At 45.9% G+C, this 13753-nt stretch overlaps 1 pseudogene; it reads right to left on the reverse strand.

Moving 5' to 3' along the window:
* Positions 1-1802: 1802 nt before the first annotated feature.
* Positions 1803-2144, reverse strand: LOC142194042 (ARL14 effector protein pseudogene; annotated as a pseudogene).
* Positions 2145-13753: the final 11609 nt, after the last annotated feature.

The raw sequence follows: 13753 nt of genomic DNA on the forward strand, positions 1-13753 counted from the left end.
GCTGCGTTTCTGGAACATGGGGTGAACCTGAAAAATCAATCTTGGCGTGGCTCAAGACAACCTGCTACTAAGCCCATTCATCTACATTGGCATTGTGCCACAAGCAGTCGAGACCCCAGCCAAATGTGATAACGTGGGTTCTTTGTCCTCTCTTTGGAAAGGATTGGTGAATGAGGACATTTGCTGTTGCTTCATTCAAAGTCTATATAAGCTGAGTCACAGAGATTGTATGGGGCAGAGCATATGTGGCTTCATTCAAACTGGGGGTACAGGAACGTCATAGTTGGTGGAGAACCCCCAGCCATCACCCATTTATTTCCTGTCCTGTGGATAAGTGATAAATGTTTTTTGGTGGACCAACCGTGTTAAAGACCTGGAGCCTTGAGGACCACAACAAATTTGTGCTTTTTGCTTCCGTAAATTCAATGGTCATGCAATTTGTCATTAGGCTGAGACAGACATATGAGGATGCAGATATATGAGTCCTGATCATGTGTCTACTGCTTAAGCCCAATAGCAACTAAAAATCTTGAGTTTGACAGAGGAAGGGGGCTGCCAAGCCCATTTGGTGCCTCTGTGGATGCAATCATGGGGCGTAAATGTTTAGCTGGGGTGTAAGGAAGAGCCCCAGGTCTGCTATAGGTATACACTCACAGTACTAGACCATAGTAAGACACTGATAGGAAATAATTGTTTGGAATACCAACAAAAACTTGAAAGCTTTAGAACAAAGGTGTCAAACTCTGTGTCATGGGCCAAATCTTCCCCGCAGTATAATAATGTTTGGCCAGTGAGAATGTGCCAAATGTCTATTAGACTGTCTAGTAGAATACATCACAATGTAGCAAACTGTATAAAGCTTTGCTTGTTCAGATTCTATGTTTAAGCAAAAGTTTAATTCCATATTTTATCTTATTTTTACAGTTGTTAGGCCCAGTTCACATCTGCGTTCTGGTCCACTTGGGGACCCCCCCGAACGGAAACCTGTACACATAAAAAAGTGGTTACCTGGGAAACCTGTGGACCTCGTAGACTATAAATGGGGTCTGTGTGGTTTCCACACTAAACACGCAGAGAGAAAAGTTCTGCAGGCCAGGGCTCCACGTGGTGTGAATGCAGTTTTGGAAATTGCAGCATGTCAATTATACCTACGTAAACGCCAGCGGTTTCCCCATAGGTTTAATTGAAACTGAAAGTCTGGAGAGGAAACATCTGTGAGGTTTCTGTGTAAAGCGCTGCGGGAAGATCCGTTGCCACCACGGTTTTTCCCGCAGTGCTTTTTTTGCCTCAGGACACCACATAGGGCCTTAGCCACAAGCAGCACTTTTCTCTCCCCATATTTCATGCGGAAAACGAGCAAAAACCACAAGGACCTCATTATAGTCTATGGGGTCCATGTGGTTTCTTAGCTAACCTCTTTTTAATTTGTATAGGTTTCCATTCGGGGGGCCTTACACTGTCTCTGTAGCTCCCATTCACCTCTATGTTATGCTAGGTACACATTAATGTCGCCTTTCCATTGTTCTGGTCCATTGGAGGATCATTGTAAAATAATGGTGTCTGTGGGGTGTTTGTTAATATAAAATGAAGTCAGTGGAGAAAAAAGTCCTTTGTGCACAACATTTCTGTCCACCGGAGCTGCAGTGTGAATGTAGCCTTACAGAAACAGTATTCCATGTTTTCAGTGCAGGCTGCAGTATTCCATGTCTAATGTGAATGCCTGCCAAAAGTCTGTGGCCAGAAATGTCACAAGCCGGGTGCTTTATATCAGGTATGTTTATTCTGGAAGACTTCACCGCCTTCTACTGTATTTCAATCTTTTCATAAAGCCATTTGTGGTTGCACCGACACGCCACACCGCACTTGTTGGAACCTCCTTTTCTGCAGGCATAGAAGCAGCCCATACAGTCTTTATCCAAATAATCACACAGATCCATCCCATTCACCAGAAGGATTCCCAGGCTGTCATATACTTTATTCTTTGATGGTATGGTCTGCCTGTCTGACCCGGCTGTGGAGATCTTTGTCTGCAGTCTCTTCTCTCTCCTGCTGGTTTCGGGTGTAAACTCAGATTGCAGCGCTGGGTTGGCAAACTGCAAAGACTTCAAGGCTTTGGCAGTTTGCCTGTGACTTCTTGCTCGCATCCCCTTAAGACTGTCCGCCACTTACAGAAACTGTGTAGAGCAATGCCTCCTGCCTGTTTCTGTAAGTGCTGGCCTGGTCCTTGGGACTTATTAAGCCTTTAACCCTTTAAGTTAATTTTATTATATTTTGACACCTTTAAAACAGACTTTTTTTTGTTAACATGTATTTACCATATATGAAATACACATATTCTCTACCAAAGACATTGAGAATCATAGAAACCTATAAGCAGGCATAATCATGTGATTCCCCCTTGAAGAATTTGGCAAAAACAGATTAGTTCCAAGGCGACATGTTCAGGCTATACATATTTAGCAACTATAAATCGAATGGAAGACCCTGTGGAGTTTTTTGTTCCTTTTGTTTCCATTGTAAAGCATGGACTCAAGACCTGGTTCAGCTGGTTTCCACATGTGCCTGTTACCATCCCCCCAGCTAGGACAGCATGGCTCAACATGCGGCATGGAAGAGAAATCTACATGGAAATGCAGACTTCTTCGTTCAAGGAGATGATTTCTGGCGTCAATTGCTGATGTGTGAAGATGCTACAGCTGACTGGTATTTCTTTCTATTACTGTGGACACGTGGGACACTGTTACAACCTGGGAACCTACCATCACCCACCTACCCCAGGAGTTATGGAAGCTTGGCAAGAGAGCAGCACCATGTATACCTGGATGGTCTCTGACTTCCTTGGGGCAGTAGAACACTGTGGTAAGGAGGAGGAGGAGGAGGGCTTGTGATGAAGGACATTTGGGGCATTTCTTGTGGTTAAAAGGACAATAGTGCTGATGCAAGATACCGAACTATCAGCTGTGAGCAGGAGATCTCACCACCTACCAAAGGAACTGCCACATGTTATCATGATAGCTGCATATGTCCCCCACCTCTGCAAAAATTTCTGCTTGTTATATCCACATGCTGTGACCCCCCTCCTCGTGTCCTACAACCAAGTCGGCTGTATTATTATTATTATTATTATTATAATTATTATTATTAACATCAATCTGCACAGAGAACTAAATGATCCTGCAGTGTGTCTGTGTTTCTTTCTTTTTTAGTTGCTATGATTCCTAGGATTTCTCTATCTGCCATGAGCTTCTATGTGTTTCTCTCTTGTTATATACTACTGTACCATCTATGAAACTGTATCACTGAAATTTCCCCATTGTGGGACTATTAAAGGAATATCTTATCTTATCTTATCTTAATACATTATATAAGTCACACTCCTCTATTGGGAAATGTTACATACTGCCTGCGGCTCTTTCTATTATTATCACTATTAGGATAACTTTGGGGCGGTTAGACTGGCACGTTCCCTTCTGCCTTATGCACCGTCATTATATTGTTCTTATTAGTCAGATGACAATTATTAGGTTTTTGCCAATTGCTAAAGACCAGAGAAATATATAAATAATTCTCCCAATTAATTATTTAGCAATAACCAGTATTCACGGGACTAGTATATACCAGGATTGAGAAGTGGCATAAGTGGTAGGCACAGCAGGCAGCTGCCTAGGGCACAGCTGCTTCTTCACTGTAATGGTACATCTAATGCCCGTAACATAATATGGAGAATGTAGTGATGTGACATCATTGTTTACCAACCTGAAGATATTAGTGAAGAACAGAACGTTGTATAAGTTATGTATTAGCTGATGGTATGGTTGTTTATTACTCATGCTGATACACTGGTTATCCATTTATCATGGATGGGCTAATCTGACTTGCTTTTACAGCAGGCCCATCACAACTCCTAATGTATTAGTAAATCATTGTATTTCATATAAAATAACAACTATGCAACATGTTTCCTTAGCACATTGAATTGTGCTATTCCTGTTATTCCTCCTGGAAATAAATGTATAACTAGGCATTACCATTGCCCTTATTAGTGGGGCATCCCATCAGTGCTGACAGTATCTTGATATAGAGGGAAAATAAAGGAGACTGGATGGGAATACCTGGTTGTCAGTGTACGCATTTCAATAAGAAATAAGAGAGCAATGTCATAAGGGAAAGTTCTAGATGCTTCAGAAGAGTTAAGGAAGATCCACTGAATTGGTTATAGATTCCATCTTCATGGGTTGTATTAGGGTATGTTCACACAGGAATTTGAAGGTGATTTTGAGGCAGATTCCATCTCAAGATCGGCTCTAAGTTCCACCTGTAATCTGCCCCCCCCCCCTTTTTTTTCAATGGAAGCAGTGATGGATACTCCTTTCTTAGAGCCCAGAAAAAAAGAGCATCCTATTTGATAATACTTGTGCCTGTTAACCCTTTTGTATATGAGGCTAATTTATGTGGAAACCGCAGCGGAAAACCAAGGATGGTGGTTAAGACTCTGAATGTAGGTGGTGACTGGCACTAGTATGAGTCACTTATACTGTCACTGTCAGGAAGACACCACAGATACATTGTGGTTGACTCTGTTATATAGAAACTGAAGCTTAGGTCTGCTTCACATCGGCGTTCGGTATTCCGTTTGGGGAGTTCGCTTGGAGACCCCCCGAATGGAATACCGAATGCATTGACAAGCGGTGAACTTATGAAATACACGGACCCCATAGACTATAATGGTGTCTGTGTGTCTTCTGCTCCGTGTCCGCAGAGAACATGCGGAGAGAAAAGTAGTTCGTGAACTACTTTCCTCTTTGCATAACTCCTGTGAACACTGAGCAAAAAACACACGGACCCCATTATAGTCTATGGGGTCCATGTGCTTTCATTGCCCTCCGCTTAGGGCTAGTTCACACGTGAACTGCCCGCGCGGGTTTTGACACGGAGAGAGACGTGGTGAGCCGCGTCTCTCTCTTGTCAAAACCCGCCCACCGCGACCATCGCTGTCGCGGCTTAACCCTCTGCTGTCGGCTCAAATGAATGAGCCGACATAGGAGGGAGCTGCCGGGGGCGGAAGCCGCCTGAAGAAAGGACATGTCCTTTCTTTTCTCCGCTAGCGACAGCCCGCCGCTAGCGGAGAAAAGAAGCCCGGCGGTCTCCATAGACCACCATTATAAGGGGAGGTTTTGGACGAGAAATCCGCTGTCAAAAACCTCCCCTTATACTCACGTGTGAACTAGCCCTTACCAATGTTTTCGGTATTCCATTTGGGGGGTCCCCAAGCGGACTTCCCCAATGGAATACCGAACAAAGATGTGAATCGGTCCTGATTCTGTAATGGAGGAACTGTAGCTGGCACTCCAATAAGGACATCATGGCTGATACTTCTATAGTAGAGTGTAACGATCAATAATATATAACTGAAACACTGAAACATTGATACTGTATGTGCAGCAACCTATGGGGAAAGTCCAGAGACTGGGGGTAGTAATACTTGAATGTGTCATGTCTGCTATAAACCAATTCCCCAATTCCTCCAGCTCTCCTTCTGGGCTGGTGCAATGCTGAGGGGCCTGCAGGCTACATGATGGAAGTGATAGTCTCTTCTTTGGGGCATATCTTAGTTGTCAGCTCACCTGAACTTGATGGGGGTTGGAGTGCCCATGATGGTGTGGTTGTTACTTACTGAGGCTAGCTATATGGGATATATTCCTTCTTGTATTTTCGGCATAACCAGTACAAGTATGTGCTTTATGGTCGCTGAAATTAATAAGAGTCAATTGACTGAGAATGACATATATTATTATAGGCTACATGAAGTAATGGACATCCTCCTGCAGTGACCAGGATGTGATGGGAGATCCATACAGAGCTGTATTTGTGCATATAGTGTACAGTATAGTGTTCAGCAGTACAATGGAGCTGCCAATAAAGTGTCCACCCTATAATAATAAGGGAATGACTGATCAGCCTGTCCCAGTCTGAATATCACAGTTGACAAGTGGGCTGCAAAAACAGAAAGTATCAGGTTATTGTGACCGCTCTAGTGGTCAATGTGAAAAATGTCAGATTTTAGAATTTACTAAAAAAAATAAATAAGCACCAAAACTTTTGATTTTACATTCAACGGGTGTCAAAGAAGACCTTTTTCTATATCCACCAATTCCAGCTCTTTGCATCCTCTAATACTTGCCGCTCCGCTGATTCCACTGCAATTGTAATTTTGCCTCTTGTCCCACCATTCCTAAGCAATCATTTCTGTTATTATCAACACTCAATATGCTAATTAGGCTCTCTACTGTCAAGTGGGCGGATCCTGTGTGTCCTCTCCAGCCCACCTGATAGATTCAGCTTAATTAGCATATGTGGTGCTGATACTAGCAGCACTGGCTGCTCAGGAATGGTGAGGGCTAGAGAAAAAATTCCAACTGCACCAGGGTCAGTAGAATGGCAGTTATTGAAGGACACAAAGATTTGGAGGTGGTGGAGGTGGTGAAAGGTCCTCTTTAATGCTGTGTTCACAGGTTGCAGATGTCACAGATTTCCACAATACACCTCCGATACTTTCAATCTAACAGAAAACATTTAGAAGCATTTGTGGTTAGAAAATTACCCATATGGTGACCTAAAAATGAATGATGTAGATTTTGTCAGATAAGTATGCTTCCTCCACACCCAAGGAGATGGGCGTGCAGTTTCTGAATCGGATGGCTTGCCAAAAACAAGATGATACACAGAATATTTTTGTTGTTCTATTATATCACACAAAGAATTAGGTCACGGTGTGTGTTGTGTAGGTTTCTATAGAGCTACTCTATGTATTGAATTAGCTTCTATGTGAAGCTTAATCTCCCCAGCACATACTCTTGGAGTTACTTGTTTTGTTTCTATAAATGGTTTATTTCAGCAGCCAGTATTTTCAGTTTTCATTTTCTTATATAAACTGTGATCACCTTGTTAGAAATCCATTGATACAGCTCTGTGTCTTCTTAGCATCAGTATGTAATAACATTATCCTAATAGTGCTCCAGGTCCAGATGGGAGTTGTATTGGATTTCATGGGGATTTCGGTGCTGAAACAGGGGTTAGTAACACCTGTCTTCATGACCCCGGAGCCGAGGAGGGTGCGCCTTATTTATGGCTAAGAGAAAACCTACGTACAAGGCATAATAAATCTGCTATCTCTGACGTGTCCATTGAAATGACCCCTGTTCCCAGTGGTGAAACTAGCCTCTCTGCTGCCTGAGGTGGACGATCAAAGGACACCCCCCCCTTCCCGACTAAATACCGGGGGGGGGGGGGGATGTTGGTGTTGGTGTGTGTGTGTGTGTGTGTGTGTGTGTGGGGTGCTAGTGGTGTGCAGTAATACTTATAGTGAGGACGTCTTCCCACATTTCCCGTCTCTTCCCTTTGGACCGCCATGACCACTTCTTCAGCTGTGACTTGACTCTGTAAAGTTTATAACACAGACATCTTTGACTCCTGACTTCTGCACAGCGGCCCCTGCAGCCGATATTATGTCCCACAGTAGCACAATAGACTGTGAGGCATAATAGAGGTTGAAGGGGCCACAGTGGACCCTAAAACCTCTATTATACCCCACCATTGCCCACCCAACTATTATGCCCCACAGTGGCCCGCCAATGAACTATTATTATACTCAGGGGTTAATAATAATCAGAGATCCAGAGGAGGTGAGGGAACATAATAAACAGTTTTACTCACCTCTCCAAGATCCGATGTTAATCCTAACAGGCTTCAGGCCTGCGCTAGCTGTACCATACAGGCCCGTAGCCTGTGCTAGTAGTAACTGGCTGTTACTGCTAGCACAGGCTTTGGGCCTGTATGGTACTGCTAGCACAGGCTTTGGGGCTGTATGATAATGTCCCAGACATCTGGGGCATTATCCTACAGGCCCAAAGCCTGTGCTAGCAGTAATAGCCTGTTACCATACAGGCCTGAAGCCTGTGCTAGCAGTAACAGACTGTTACTACTAGCACAGGCTTCAGGCCTGTATGGTACTGCTAGTGCCGGCTTCAGGCCTATATGGTAATGTCCCATGACATCTGGGACATTACCATACAGGGTCGGACTGGCCCGCCGGGGAACCGGGAAATCCCACGGTAGGCCCCGAGCCCTGACTATTAAGTCCTCATTTTACTAATGCAGATACATTGGTCGGGGCCCCCAATCGAGCACCTGACCAATGCATCTGCATTTGCCTCAGCACACACGGGCCTCCATTAGCTGATGCTGAAGCTCTACATGCTGTCCTCCCGATTTATAGGGAAAGTATATATCGGAAGACAGTATGTGCAGCTTCAGCATCAGCTATAATGGCTGCTCGGAATCCTCTCACTGACCTGCTGCTCTCCTGTGAGGACCTTCTGTGCTGCCCGGACTTCCTTCCTCCATCCCCCTCCCCCTCCTCCTCACAGTGAGTTGTCTCTCACATCGGAGCGTGTGGGGAAGATAGGAGCCGTCTGCTGCAGTTCTGTACTCTTCTGGAAAATGTAAGTATATCATTTTGGTAAAATCTGTCCATTTAATATGTATATATGTGTACATTCGTTTACTGTATGTGTCTTGTATATTGTGTGAGTACTGTATGTTTGTATACAGGTATGTATACAGTATACTATAATAATGTTTATGGGTGAGTGTATGTATACATGTGAGTATATATAGTATTCACAATGGGATGCCTGGCATCTGCGACAGAATGTTCACACGCAGAGTTCATTTATCTCCGTGTGAACTAGCACTAAAGGATTTATTCATTGTTCTAATATTGATGGTCTGTCCTTAGGATAAGCCATCAATATTACATCTGCGATGATACAACAGCCAGGACCTCTGCAGATCAGCCTTTTCCAGGACCAAGCAGCTACAGGGAATAGTAGCATATCTAGGAGCCACGCTGTTCACTTGCCATACAAGGTGTAGCAATACATTTAGGTAATGCACATGGTATAGTGGGTGAGCAGCATGGCTCCCGACATGTTATTACCTTTAGCCGTCGTGTTTTGGTACCGCTGATTTGCAGGGTCCTGGCGGTGGGCCCCTAGAAACAATTCCACTGGTGAGCCCTAGACACCCCAGTCCGACCCTGTTACCATATAGGCCCGAAGCCTGCTAGGATTAACATTGGATCCCAGAGAGGTGAGTAACACTGTTTATTATGTTCCCTCATCTCCCCTGGGGCTCTGATTATTATACTCGGGGGTCTGAAAAGACTCCTGAGTATAATAATAGCGGTAGTGGGATCGCGGCCTGGACTGCTCACTGTTGCCCTCCATAGCCTATAGTAGAAGGGGAAGTGGGGGTGGCAGTGAACAGGCGTGGGCAGGTAGGTAAATAGGCCGCTACCTGCTGAGTATACTCCAGCAGGTAGCGGCCTATTACAAACAAAACAAAAAGTATTTAAAGGGGTCGTCCTATCACAAGGATCCTATCTATACTGCTTGTTAATGTGAATGTAAGACTTTTCCTAAATACACTGCTTCAGCAAAACTGCTTTGTTTGTCCACTATCTTACTTTATTCTTTTTTTTTTTTGACACATCCCTTGACTTATCTGGTCATAAGTCAAGTGATGTATCTGCTGCTCTGAGGGGGGAGGGGGGAGGGAGGAGCGGCTAAGTGCACGGGAGCGAGCCTGGAGGGGGGGGGGGTAGTTTACCCTTTGGGGGGAAGGGGCCGCCAATACAGACCCGGCATCCACTGTAATAGAGAGGCGGATGCCGGGGACAGTTAGACGCCGGCACAGATGCCTGCAACATCGCTATGCTCCTGCCCTGCATGAAGCTGGAGCTATGCTGCCATTCCGGGGGGGCGGAGGAGCGGAATAACAGCATCGCTCCTGCCGCTGCTGGCTTCATGCAGGGCAGGAGCATAGCAATGTTGCAGGCATCTGTGCATCTGTGCCGGTGTCTAACCGTCCCCGGCATCCGCTTCTCTATTACAGCGGATGCCGGGTCTGTATTCACATATGCAAAGCCAGCGGTGAGATGCCGCTGGCCCTGCGTGCACGCTCATAGATGGTGAGACCAGTCTAGCCTTCACAATGCGAATACAGACCCGGCATCCGCTGTAATAGAGAGAGGCGGATGCCGGGTCTGTATTCGCATTGTGAAGGCTAGACTGGTCTATGAGCGTGCACGCAGGGCCAGCGGCATCTCGCCGCTGGCTTTGCATATGTAACCCCGCCCACCAATGACGCAACAAAGCAGGAAGACAGAAGATTGTACAGCAACGAAGACTGGTGAGTATGCGACGTGGGAATACCCCTTTAACTTACTGACCTCGCCCCCTGCTCCTGCTGCTGCTGTCGCTTCTTCACTTCCCCAACAGTAAGACGCCTGCATATCAGCACAGGAGGCATGATGGTGCCACCTGCGCTGAGACTCAGAGGTCTAAACCAGTGCAGGAGAGGGGCCACTGGGGTTGTGCTGCTTTCCTGCGCTAGTTTAAAAAAAAAAAAATCAAAAAAATGCTGGTTAATGCAGCTACTGCCCCTCCTAAGTGCTGCCTGAGTCCACTGCCTCACCTTGCCTCATTAGAGGTGCGGCCCTGCCTGTTCCACTAAGAACCAGGAGTAAAACCCCTCTCCTATGATACTATTTTGGGGTAGGGTTAAGATTGTTTTATTAATTTTATTAACTATTTTGCGCCATTTACTATGCGGCTTAAATAATCTAATTTATAAAACAGCAATTCTGTCTTAATTTTTTTAAGAATTTTTTTTACACCATTCAGTTGTATTGCTCAGGTCATTACAGATGTGGTAATAGCCAATATATGTTTTATATATTTTTTATTATTTATTAAATATTTTGAAATGGGGAATTAATGTGTTATAATTTTACTGTGTGTTTATTTATTTAACCCTTTAAGAATGCAGTTTGTACGTTCATGTTCAGCGACTGTTTTTTAATGTTTTTCTTCCTACCTTCCAAAATGTATAACTTTTTGGTATTGTGAAGTGGAGAGGGGTATAGTGTGGGAGAACCGCTATTTTTCCCCAAGACTGTTGCAGTATGTACAGTCGTTTAGCTTGTAGGTCCCGGACTGGAGTAAAGTTCGGGTCAGTCCTGCAGGGCAATCCACTTCAGGCTCGGGAACCAACCAGCAGGGCTTTGTAAGTAGCACAGGTGGGCTGGTTAGTGAGAGAGAGGAGAGAGACTGAAACACACACTCAACCAGTCTGGGAAAGCTCTGCCAAAAAGGATACTGTTAAAGTGCCGGGTATGTGTACCCCTTGTTTACTTGTGAACCCTGTTTGTTAGGAGGTCAGCAGTAGGCTGACCCCCTGGTTAGTGAGGGAATAACTCGTTTAGTAAGCCGCCGGAGAGGCGTAGGTCTTTATTTTCATTTGTTTTGACATGCTGAGCTGCTGAGCAGCACTACCTGTACCTTTAAGTTTGTCTGCTGCAATAAAGACTGCTTTTGGGAAAGAAACCAGAGCTTCTGAATCCCCCGTACATCACATATAGTGCTTCGGATGCGGGCACTACAGATCCCAGCATGCCTGGACCAGCTGTAACTATACAGACCCGTAACCAGTTAATGTCCTGGGTTAAAGCAGCTGCATAGTTGTCCAGTAAAGACCCCGCAGGTCTCAAGATGGAGGAAATCCTGAAAGCACTTCTACAAGCTAATGCCACGCAACAGCAAACCAATGCTGCATTACTGGAAAGCACACGTGAGGATCGTAAGCTCATTCAAGAGATTGTAAAACAAGTGGCTAAGTTGTCAGCAGGAGCCTCTAGTGTGTCACGGGAAGCGGCAGCGGTTGCTGAGACAGCGGCCAAAAGGGTTACCCAATTTCTCCAAAAGATGACAGCTGACAATGAAGTGGAGGCGTTCCTGATGGTATTTGAGCGTACTGCTGAGAGAGAGGGTTTACCAGAGGAGCAATGGGCCAGAGTAGTGGCACCATTCCTCACAGGAGAACTTCAGTTACCGTCAAAACTGCAGAGGTGGATTGGACAGGCAGACCCCGGAGATGCTGATCAGCTGGTAAGCCTTGTGCAGAGGTACCAGGTAACGGAAGACCTGTTGTAAAACTGTCCACGTGGTTCAACCACGGCCCGGCATCAAAAAGCAGTTCGGTCTCCAAGCAAGGTCGTACCTTGGGCCAGAGAGGCTCCACCCCCTAACCATCAACCCGAAGTTGAAATGGAGGGAACCGGTAACAGAAGTTCTGGGGAGAGACTGCAGACGCGACCCATGACTCCACCAGAAAGACCTGCTGTGATCTACTGTTGGAGATGCAAAGGGCCAGGACATATTGCAGCCAACTGTCCCCTGACCCAAGAACCAATGGACTGCAGCTCAGCCAGAAGAATGTCACTCTTTGCTCATCCAGTAGGTCTGACCGAGTCTATAGCTGACAGAGATAGGCGCATTTGCTGGGTGAAGATTGCTGGATATGCGGTGACTCTGGAAGTCTAGTGACACTAGTGCATGCTAGTCTGGTGGACTCTGACACTTTCCCTGGAACTCAGGTCGGCGTTTTGTACATCCACGGAGAGACCCGTGAATATCCAAATGCTCTTGTTCAGTTCGAGACTCCCTGTGGCACTCAGACCCATGAAGTGGGGGTGGTCAAGTCACTTCTTCACAGTGTGATATTGGGGAGAGACTTTCCCCTCTTTTGGAATTTGTGGAGTCACCAAGGGTCTCTTGCTAACCGTGTGGACAACCCCATAGTGAATGTGATAACAAAGACACCGACAAGTGACTCCGTGGCCCTTGATGAGAGCCCTGAAGATCCTGACTGGAGAACTCTGTCCCCATTGTAGATCCTGGTCATAGTGCACTGGCCGTTGCAATGACCCCGGATGAGGAAAGTTTTCCCCTGTTGGCGATGGCAGGGGAGGCTGAAGATACAGAAGGGGAAGATGATCTACCTGTCATGGACATTACTCGGGGCGATTTTGAGTCTGCTCAACTGCAGGATCCCACCTTGGCTAGGGGGTGGGAAAATGTTAAGGTGCTTGATGGGAAGCCCAAATATGCGGGAGCTGAGAATGAATACCCGCACATGTCGGTTATAAATAATAAGTTGTACCGAGTGGAGAGAATAAGAGGTGAGCATACCTCCCAAGTGTCCCGCATTTGGCGGGACACTCACACTTTCCTGCATGTCCCGCTCTGTCCCTTTAATGTTTTATTATACAATCATTCCTCCGATCAACAGATAAAAGTCTCTTGTGATCGGAGGTACGTTTCAGTATTGTAGAAGGACCTTGTGTGACATCACACGGTCATGTGATTAGGTGGGCATGTCAGTGTCCTGTGCAGTGAAGAGTTGAAGAGACGTGTGTAAGGTACTGACAGGGGGGAGGGTGGTGAGATGCATGATGGAGAGAGTGTGAGTGTGTGTGTGTCTGTCTGTGTTTATCATTATACTGGGGGCAGAGATGGAGAGGAGGACATGGAACTGGGGGCAGATGAAAGGGGATATGAAACTGGGGGAGAAATGGAGGGGGGATGAAACTGGGGGCAGAGATGGAGGAGGGGACATGAAATGGAGCAGATGAAGGGGGCACTTAAACTGGGGTGACATTAAACTGGGAACACCTGGAGGGGAGCATTAAACCATGGGAGTAGCTGGAGGGGGACCTGTCCGCTTCTAGTTGCCCCCAGTTTAATGTAACCGTCCAGCTACCCCTATGTCTGCTTCTAGCTGACCAAGTTTAATGTCTCCCTCCAGCTACACCTACGGTTTAATATCTGCTTCCAGCTGCCTGAGTTTAATG

Source organism: Leptodactylus fuscus, chromosome 2, assembly GCF_031893055.1.
Source record: "Leptodactylus fuscus isolate aLepFus1 chromosome 2, aLepFus1.hap2, whole genome shotgun sequence".
In the NCBI taxonomy this organism is placed as follows: domain Eukaryota; kingdom Metazoa; phylum Chordata; class Amphibia; order Anura; family Leptodactylidae; genus Leptodactylus; species Leptodactylus fuscus.